General features: G+C 45.2%; 3 non-coding genes across 3 annotated transcripts in view; all 3 read right to left on the bottom strand.

The window, feature by feature from the left end:
* The window catches only part of LOC143206277 (large subunit ribosomal RNA), a 4,100-nt gene extending 3,021 nt beyond the window's left edge, over positions 1 to 1,079 (bottom strand). Inside the window, exon 1 of the ribosomal RNA XR_013008261.1 lies at positions 1 to 1,079. This exon is cut by the window's left edge and continues 3,021 nt beyond it. This is a non-coding gene — a ribosomal RNA (large subunit ribosomal RNA).
* Positions 1,080 to 1,500: 421 nt separating this feature from the next.
* LOC143206275 (5.8S ribosomal RNA) lies at positions 1,501 to 1,655 on the bottom strand. Its single transcript, XR_013008259.1, has one exon. It is a non-coding gene; the product is annotated as a 5.8S ribosomal RNA (ribosomal RNA).
* Positions 1,656 to 2,363: 708 nt separating this feature from the next.
* On the bottom strand, positions 2,364 to 4,352 carry LOC143206276 (small subunit ribosomal RNA). The gene has a single exon (XR_013008260.1). It is a non-coding gene; the product is annotated as a small subunit ribosomal RNA (ribosomal RNA).
* Positions 4,353 to 9,838: the final 5,486 nt, after the last annotated feature.

Here is a 9,838-nt window from a genome sequence, read left to right as displayed (position 1 = left end):
GGTCCCAGCGTGTACGCTCTTGGTGCGCCTCTTCTCGCGATGAGAACGAGACGCCCCGGGAATGCGAAGCGGCCACTTTTAAGGGTAAACCGCCCATCTTCCCTGAGTTCGTGCGAGACGAACTTTCACTTTCATTACGCCTTTAGGTTTAGTGATTCCCAATGACTCGCGCACATGCTAGACTCCTTGGTCCGTGTTTCAAGACGGGTCCTGAAAGTACCCAAAGCTATAGCGTCGCCGATCGGTCTAGGTCTGTTCGAGAACCTCGTCGCCAACAGTCATCAGAGGTCGGAAACGGCACCGGGTCCGATTACCGACGTGCATCTGACGCGCTTGCGACGAGCCGAACGCTAACGAGTAGCGGCCTTAAACCATTCGGTATACCGTCGAGCGAGTCGACCGCGAACACGAGGGTCCGTAAACGAAAACGGCGCGAACCGCAGTCTACGGTCTCCACCTCGAGCCTTAAGCCGACGCCCAACGGATCGCGACGTCCTACAAGGAGAAAAGTGCACGCGTTCGTCGCCGGATCGACGTACGAAAGGCGCGCGCAACGCCGAAACGTCACGTGTCACGCGATCGCACGCCGCCTACTACGAGCCGCGAATGAATTTCTCCCTTCGACCTTTCGGGTTTCTCAGGTTTACCCCTAAACGGTTTCACGTACTCTTGAACTCTCTCTTCAAAGTGCTTTTCAACTTTCCCTCACGGTACTTGTTCGCTATCGGTCTCGTGGTTATATTTAGCCTTAGATGGAGTTTACCACCCGCTTAGGGCTGCACTCTCAAGCAACCCGACTCTAAGGAGAGATCCTCTCGCCGTCAGTCACGGTCGCTACGGGCCTGGCACCCTCTATGGGCTGTTGCCCCGTTCAAGATGGACTTGGACGCGCGACGTAACGTCGAGATAATGGACCCTCCCGAACACCACATTTCCCGGCGCCCGATGTCGGTCGCGGGATTCGGTGCTGGGCTAATCCCTGTTCGCTCGCAGCTACTAAGGGAATCCTAGTTAGTTTCTTTTCCTCCGCTTAGTAATATGCTTAAATTCAGCGGGTAGTCTCACCTGCTCTGAGGTCGCTAGTTTAATATGCGTGGCGCTCGTAATCATCATAATAATGAAGATTAGGAGCCAATACGAAATATAAAAGTTTAGAATGGAAAAGACGCGCCGTCGAAAAACGGTGTTTTTCTCCCTCGTATTCGAGAGACAACGCACCTACGATCCGACGTCGATTAAAAACTAATTTTATCGGATACGACGATCGTATTAATGGTGCGCGCTACGTTTATCACAAAAAACGTGCGAACGACCGTTTTAAACACGTCTCATCCCTTTCATATTCGTACGACCCGTACGAGAGAGTTAGGTCACACGTACGGGTCCGCTGTCACGTTTTAGAACGTCGCGATCGAATCGCGCTTATACGCTCAGCACGCTCAGACATTTCTCGTCGATCGCGAAGATCAAAGAAAATCCGAGCAGTCTTGAAATGAGATACGACCCTCAGCCAGGAGTGGTCCGGGTATGAGATCCCAGGACCGCAATGTGCGTTCGAAATGTCGATGTTCATGTGTCCTGCAGTTCACAAGTTGACGCGCAATTAGCTGCGTTCTTCATCGACCCACGAGCCAAGTGATCCACCGTTTAGGGTAATCTTTTTTTAAGTTAGGTTTTAAACGCATATCGAAACGTTTCTATTATAAGACGACGACGACGACGACGACGCGCGCTCACGTCATAGACAGCGCTTGCGCCCCTTTCGCAGCCGCCGTCGACTTTAAAACGCTCTTACGGTTTATTTTCGTCTTCTCCACTACACACAACGAGAGGAGCGGAGACAGACTACTCGAAATGGTGACGTTCGTTGTAAATTTTCGTCGTCTCACCTCGTACGACAACAAAAGAGCATACGCTGATCATAGTTTGGCAATATTTTCGTAAACTAAATCTCACCCTTTTGGAATGAAACAAACGAAGGGTGATAAGATTTTCGTAAACTAATCACATTACCGATCATCGTATATGTTCGTCGATATGAGGATCGAAACGTCGATTAGAAATATAATTGGCAAAATCGTTTTATTTTGCGCTCGATTTGTCCATTTATAACGAAATCCGTCGTAGGCCGACGATTATTACTCGTCGTCCTATATAACAACATCTTCATCGTATATATCTCCGCTTTCGGGCGTACATCTTTTAAAACCATATATTATAGGTACCCGAAAACAGCTACGTTGACGACGTCGAAATTCGATCGGAACTTCCGAACTTCGTAGATGGCTCTTTAACGTTCGACAATGATTTTTACAGACTTGTACGTTTACCTATTATATATATATAGGCATAACAACACACTGTAATGATCCTTCCGCAGGTTCACCTACGGAAACCTTGTTACGACTTTTACTTCCTCTAAATGATCAAGTTTGGTCATCTTTTCCTACACATCGACGACGCCGAAACGCCATCGCGTGTCGATCCGAAGACCTCACTAAATCATTCAATCGGTAGTAGCGACGGGCGGTGTGTACAAAGGGCAGGGACGTAATCAACGCGAGCTTATGACTCGCGCTTACTGGGAATTCCTCGTTCATGGGGAACAATTGCAAGCCCCAATCCCTAGCACGAAGGAGGTTCAGCGGGTTACCCGGGCCGCTCGGCCAGGGAAGACACGCTGATTCCTTCAGTGTAGCGCGCGTGCGGCCCAGAACATCTAAGGGCATCACAGACCTGTTATTGCTCAATCTCGTGCGGCTAGAAGCCGCCTGTCCCTCTAAGAAGAATAGTTTGTACGCCGACAGTAAAAACCGCGCACGAACCGCGAAACCCGAAAGCAACGCGGCCGGCGGGCCTTTAGGATGTCAAAAAGCGCCTAGTTAGCAGGCTAGAGTCTCGTTCGTTATCGGAATTAACCAGACAAATCGCTCCACCAACTAAGAACGGCCATGCACCACCACCCACCGAATCAAGAAAGAGCTCTCAATCTGTCAATCCTTCCGGTGTCCGGGCCTGGTGAGGTTTCCCGTGTTGAGTCAAATTAAGCCGCAGGCTCCACTCCTGGTGGTGCCCTTCCGTCAATTCCTTTAAGTTTCAGCTTTGCAACCATACTTCCCCCGGAACCCAAAAGCTTTGGTTTCCCGGAAGCTGCCCGTCGAGTCATATTAGGGAACGTCGACGGATCGCTAGCTGGCATCGTTTAAGGTTAGAACTAGGGCGGTATCTGATCGCCTTCGAACCTCTAACTTTCGTTCTTGATCAATGAAAGCGTTTTTGGCAAATGCTTTCGCTTCTGTTCGTCTTGCGACGATCCAAGAATTTCACCTCTAACGTCGCAATACGAATGCCCCCATCCGTTCCTATTAATCATTACCTCGGGGTTCCGAAAACCAACAAAATAGAACCGAGGTCCTATTCCATTATTCCATGCATACAGTATTCAGGCGAAATTTTAGCCTGCTTTGAGCACTCTAATTTGTTCAAAGTAAACGTGCCGGCCCACCTCGACACTCAGTAAAGAGCACCGCGGCAGGATTGAGTTGGGCCGTCGTAACCACGACGCGCACAACACGCACGCCGAAACGCACGCGCGACGGCGACGCGACACGACTAAGCCCACCGGCAGGACGTCTCGCGAAAAACACGCCAGTTAACACCGCGAACGATGAACCGGCGGCGCGAGACACAAATTCGACTACGAGCTTTTTAACCGCAACAACTTTAATATACGCTATTGGAGCTGGAATTACCGCGGCTGCTGGCACCAGACTGGCCCTCCAATTGATCCTCGTTAAAGGGTTTAGAGTGTACTCATTCCGATTACGGGGCCTCGGATGAGTCCCGTATCGTTATTTTTCGTCACTACCTCCCCGTGCCGGGAGTGGGTAATTTGCGCGCCTGCTGCCTTCCTTGGATGTGGTAGCCGTTTCTCAGGCTCCCTCTCCGGAATCGAACCCTGATTCCCCGTTACCCGTTACGACCATGGTAGGCGCAGAACCTACCATCGACAGTTGATAAGGCAGACATTTGAAAGATGTGTCGCCGGTGCGAGACCGTGCGATCAGCTTAAAGTTATTCAGAGTCACCAAGTTGTACGATGACGAGCGCGAACCCGAAACCGATTGGTTTTGATCTAATAAAAGCACTCCTTCCATCTCTGGTCGGAGCTCTGTTTGCATGTATTAGCTCTAGAATTACCACAGTTATCCAAGTAATTGTGGGTACGATCTAAGGAACCATAACTGATTTAATGAGCCTTTCGCGGTTTCACCTTAATTCGGTATGTACTGAGACATGCATGGCTTAATCTTTGAGACAAGCATATGACTACTGGCAGGATCAACCAGGGAACTGTTCTTATTATTTTATCGACACGAAGCAGATAAAACAAATACAGACACAGTTTATTTTATAAGTTTGACTTATAAAGAAACGTGTGCGTAAGACGACGATATATAATATATATCGACGACTAATAAAAAGGAGGTGCATGATAGCGCGCCTAGACGACGGAAAAACCGGTCCGAGGCGCCACGCTCTTACATTTTAATATTAGTTGTCTAATAAAACAAAACGATATCATCATCTTAGACACATCTTTTGTTTTTTTTATACACAACCGATCGACTAGGCACCCAATTATCTCGATTATCGACGACGATCGTCGACTACGTCGAAAATTGGATGCCGCAAAATATCGTTCGGCGTTTATAAGACCTCGAAAAACATTCTCTCCGAACCCTTCGCTAGATAGAAATATATAAAGCGACAAGGAAACCTCGTACGAGAAACGTTTCGTGATTTTTTATTTTATTCTCGCTCGGAGAGCAGAGAGCTATCGCAAAATGTGTTGCTGTTTTATGAACGTTCCGATGAAAAACCGATACGTCCATAAAAATAATAATTCCAATCGCATATGAATCGTGGATCATCTTCTTCTAACGAAGCCGAATGTTCCCGCCGAATTCGCGATCTCGCAGTGATACCGTCGTCGTCGTCGTACGCTTCCCGATATATCGAAAAAAACCGACCAGGAAGAACAACGAAACGACGATACAAAATCGCGAGAGCGTTACGAATATATAATAACACGACGAAATACGCTTTTTATTTAGATAAATAAAAAAATACGGTTCGGATCTTATATATTAACATATAATATGTAATACCACCTTCGCTGATCAAAAGCCACTCGGTAAAAGTGTCACAGCGCCGGTCGACCCGACCCGTCGTATCCGTCTCTCGTATCGCCCCACGTAGAAGCGCACACGATTTAAGCGCGGGTCTCTCGCCAGCTATCGGAAATGTATGGGTGTTTTAGAACAGATCGTTTATACGGACGTTGCGCAAATTTTTCGTTTTTACGTCTGCCCGTTCTCGTTATTATCGGAATGTTCCGATGAATAAACTTTAGCTTTAGACAACGTGAACTTCTAAAGCAATAATTTTAACCTCTCGTGTTAATACGTCCTCAGGCCGTTTCTAGACTGCCGATCACGTTCTTTAAAAGTCGGAAAATTCCGATCCATAAAATTATGCTAGTAGAATGTAAAGATCCTTCATAGGATGGATACTGTCACATATCGATACGGCGATCGGAGTAAAACTGTTCTCACGTATTTCAGGACATTTTAGGTTGTTACGTCGGCCCGTTCGTTATTATCGGTATATACCTATGAATAAATGTTTTGCTTGTAGAACGTAAGATTCCAAAAGAATGATTCGCCGAAACGATGGTGCACCCTTACGATCGGATATTTGCCGCTTATTGGCCATTTTCTATAATTCATCCGTTAGATATCGTTTATCGACTACGGATAAGGTTTTCCGATATCAGAATGTTCCTAAGGATGATTCGAAAGTGATTTGAACGAAGAATTTGATAGAATGAATCCTTTATTTATCCATTGAGTACAGGGTACGGAGTGTCTGCGGGGTCAGCTAATATATTATATTTCTCTCTCGACGTAATGGTAACTCGAAGTCCGAACCGCGCTCATGAAGCTCGGTTTCAATCCAATCCATGTTGGTCGGTTCCTCGAGAGGAACGCCGTATCTTCGCGGTCGACCGCCTAATGAATCAGGTGGTAAAAGTCCAAGCCCAGCGCGGCAACGGCAGGCGCGTTCAACGTTTTAACTGCCAATTCTACGGTCATTCATCGGCCAACTGTAAAGCCACTCCGGCCTACGTCAAGTCCCAAAGACAGAAATTCCCCGCCGAAATGCACCAACTGTTGAGAACCATACACCGCAAATTACTCGGGATGCAAGTGCCGACCTACTCCAAAAACAACCAAACCCAAAAGACCAATTCCTCCCCCCACTCATGTACGGGGAACTCAAGATAACAGTCGTCTGGCTGGTCTGGATTCCACTAGAACACGAACCCGATCTCCATTGGCGAAATACTCTTCGGAACATATTCAGATGACCAAGGAGATTTTCAGGCCATTTTCAACGCCATCAACCACACAGCTATTGGAAGAATTACTATCGGCCGGGATAATAGATGAGTTGGAACTTGGGCTTATTGCTCCAAGCGAACCAACTCACTACTCCTCCAATCGACCGACAATAATTGACTTTTTTATCTATCAAAATTCGAATCAAGCCTCTGACCTGCAAGTACTCCAAGATATCGATTCTGACCACAGGCCTATCCTCCTCACCCACCATCAGCGATTTTCCACTGAGTTCCACTGTCCCCAAGCAAGGTCAACCTAGTAAACGAAAAAAAAAGTATCTTCTCTTTGACGATCCTCATTATATTAGGACGATAGTTCCATTCTAAATTCTTGATTAATTACAGTTCCTATTTGTTCATTTCGAGACGTTCCCGTGATTAATACTTATCGTGTAGAAATTAGCCACAATCCACAATTAGCCACAGTTAGGAAAAATAAATTAATTATCATATAGTCATAAACGTAATAAAAATGAATACACATATTTTCGAAGTCACTCCAGAAATACTTTACCTTATTTTTAAATAACAATCTCGGGCCGTACCATTTTTACAAAACTTATTCTATATACTTACTATATAACAGATTATAATGATATAATATAATTCAATACAATAACTACAATATATATATATATATCTGAAAATTCTGTTTTTATAAAATGTCAGCTACTGTTTAACATTTCATTTTTTAAAATGTATATCCAATTGTGGTTCTGAAAAGAACCGATTTTGCAGGTAAGTAGTATATTGAAACACACATAGGTATGTGAATTAATTTACTTAGAACTGGTATATTTGGTGACTGCTTTGGTACCTTCGCTAACGGCGTGCTTAGCCAACTCACCGGGTAACAATAACCTAACGGCGGTTTGGATTTCTCTGCTCGTGATCGTTGATCTCTTATTGTAATGGGCGAGACGCGACGCTTCGGCGGCTATCCTTTCGAATATATCGTTCACGAAAGAATTCATGATCGACATGGCCTTGCTGGAGATACCCGTATCGGGATGAACCTGCTTTAAAACTTTGTATATGTAAATCGCATAGCTTTCCTTCCTCCTGCGCTTCTTTTTCTTGTCGCTCTTAGAGATATTTTTCTGGGCTTTTCCGGCTTTCTTGGCCGCCTTACCGCTTGTCTTCGGTGGCATTTCGAAATAAAAATCCCGACGTCTCACGTACCTCAAAGAGTACTTAACTAAAAAAATGCCTTTAATTCTAGAACTTATAACATTCGAAGGAACACTTCTAAGCCCCGCCCATAGCCCGAGTTAGAGTCTGATTGGTCGCGTATGATATAACGAGTTTGGCTCGCGGACAAAATTCCAGGCCGATCTGTAAGAAATTTCCAGTACCGTTTTTGATTTAAAGGTGAGCAGTATCTAACAACGATCGAGATTAACATGTCCGGACGTGGTAAAGGCGGAAAAGTGAAGGGAAAGGCGAAGTCTCGTTCCAATCGTGCGGGATTACAATTTCCTGTCGGTCGTATTCACCGACTTCTAAGGAAAGGAAATTATGCCGAACGCGTAGGGGCCGGTGCTCCCGTTTACTTAGCTGCCGTAATGGAATATCTGGCGGCCGAAGTTCTCGAGTTGGCGGGTAACGCCGCTAGAGACAACAAGAAAACAAGGATTATCCCTAGGCATTTACAATTGGCCATCAGAAACGACGAGGAATTGAATAAACTGTTATCTGGCGTTACTATTGCCCAGGGCGGCGTCTTGCCTAACATTCAAGCAGTATTATTGCCTAAAAAGACAGACAGCAAAACCAAATAGATAACGCAAACCGTTTAAAGTTTTGCATACGCCCTTTAATATCGGTCCTTTTCAGGGCCAACAAAATCGTATAAAAAAGAAGTTAGAATACGCGTTCTTATTAAAGAATAAATATTAACTAGAAAATTTATAAATAATCTGATCTGTACTGAATATTCCTTTATTACTGTTTTAGAGTATCGATCGATCGGTTCCCTAATTAGTTACGGCTCTATCTAGAAAATAATCATTTAAGTAATAATAAGATAATAAATAAATTATATAAATATTCTTTCTTTTATAAAGTTATATTGTGGTTCTGAAAAGAACCGTTTTTTTTTCTATTAAAAAAATACGGTCTTGGACGAACGTATTTTTTAGGGAAGTCGTAGCACGTCCAGGAGTGTCGGGATATTTGTAATTTTCAACTCCGTGTCTTCTTGATCTGACGATGAAATGTGTCGCCTGTTTAATATATCGTCATACGTAGTAGAAATAGTTTTATTTCTTTTTCTTTGGTGATACTGGTTTTTTAGTTTTCGCACCTTCACCAGCGGCAACACGAACAGTTGAGGTCGTCGTCTTAGCACTTTTCGGTTTAGGCGCCTTGGGCTTTTTCGTAGGTCCGGCTTTATTAGATTTTTTCGCTTTGGAAGGCGATTTCGGGGATCTTGCGGCCGTGTTGCTTTTTGCTGCTTTCGAAGATGAACTATTAGCGGCGGCATTGGAAGCGGACGTAGTCGTGGCGGCGGTAGATTTCTTTCCTGTTTTCTTTTCGACGGCTTTTTTGGCAGAAGCTTTTTTCTCGGCCAAAGTTGCAGATTCACCTTTCTTACTTTTAGCTGTGGTTTTCTTAGTTGAGGCGGAGGCGGCGGTCGTCTTTTTTTCCGTTTTCTCTGAGGTTTTTTTGGCAGACGCTTTTTTACCACCGGCTGTCGTAGCTGTCGCGGCACCTCCTACTGGTTTTCGTTTATTTTTCTGTCCGGTTTTGGCAGTGGCCGTTTTTCTTTTCTTCGTACCTGCGGCTGTCGTACCTCCTGCTTTACGTGCCGAAGCCGCTAATTTAAATGATCCGGAAGCTCCTTTGCCCTTCGTTTGTACCAAAACACCCGAAGCGATCCACGTCTTTATATATTTCTTTATAAAGGGCGATAATTTGTCAGCATCCACTTTGTAATTGGCCGCTATGTATTTTTTAATAGCTCTGAAGGAAGTTCCGCCTTTCTCTTTCAATCCTTTAATTGCACTCGTTACCATATCAGCGATCGGAGGATGACTAACTTTCGATTTAGAACTCTTCGCCTTGCTCGAAGTGGATTTTTCTTTCTTCCCTCCTGCAGACGAACCTGCGCTACCGGCTGTAGCTGATGCGGCTCCCGTAGCCGACACCGAAGATGAATTCGACCCGGCCGGTGTGCCTGTTGACGATGCGTTAACAACGGCGGCGGAATTTCCTCCACTCCCTTGATTCGACGAAGGAGAAACCGCTTGTCCGCTAATATCGACGTCCGACATTCTGATATAATTTCTTAATTTTCTTATAAGAACGTTCTAATCACGATTCGTTTGACAAAGTTACGTACGTGCGTATGCTTCTCGTTCGCGTATTTTA

The sequence above is a fragment of the Rhynchophorus ferrugineus genome, unplaced genomic scaffold (assembly GCF_030347505.1).
Source record: "Rhynchophorus ferrugineus isolate W39M unplaced genomic scaffold, kcgeb_rfMv2 rfM626, whole genome shotgun sequence".
Classification (NCBI taxonomy): Eukaryota; Metazoa; Arthropoda; class Insecta; order Coleoptera; family Curculionidae; genus Rhynchophorus; species Rhynchophorus ferrugineus.
This window is presented reverse-complemented; position numbering and strand designations above follow the sequence as displayed.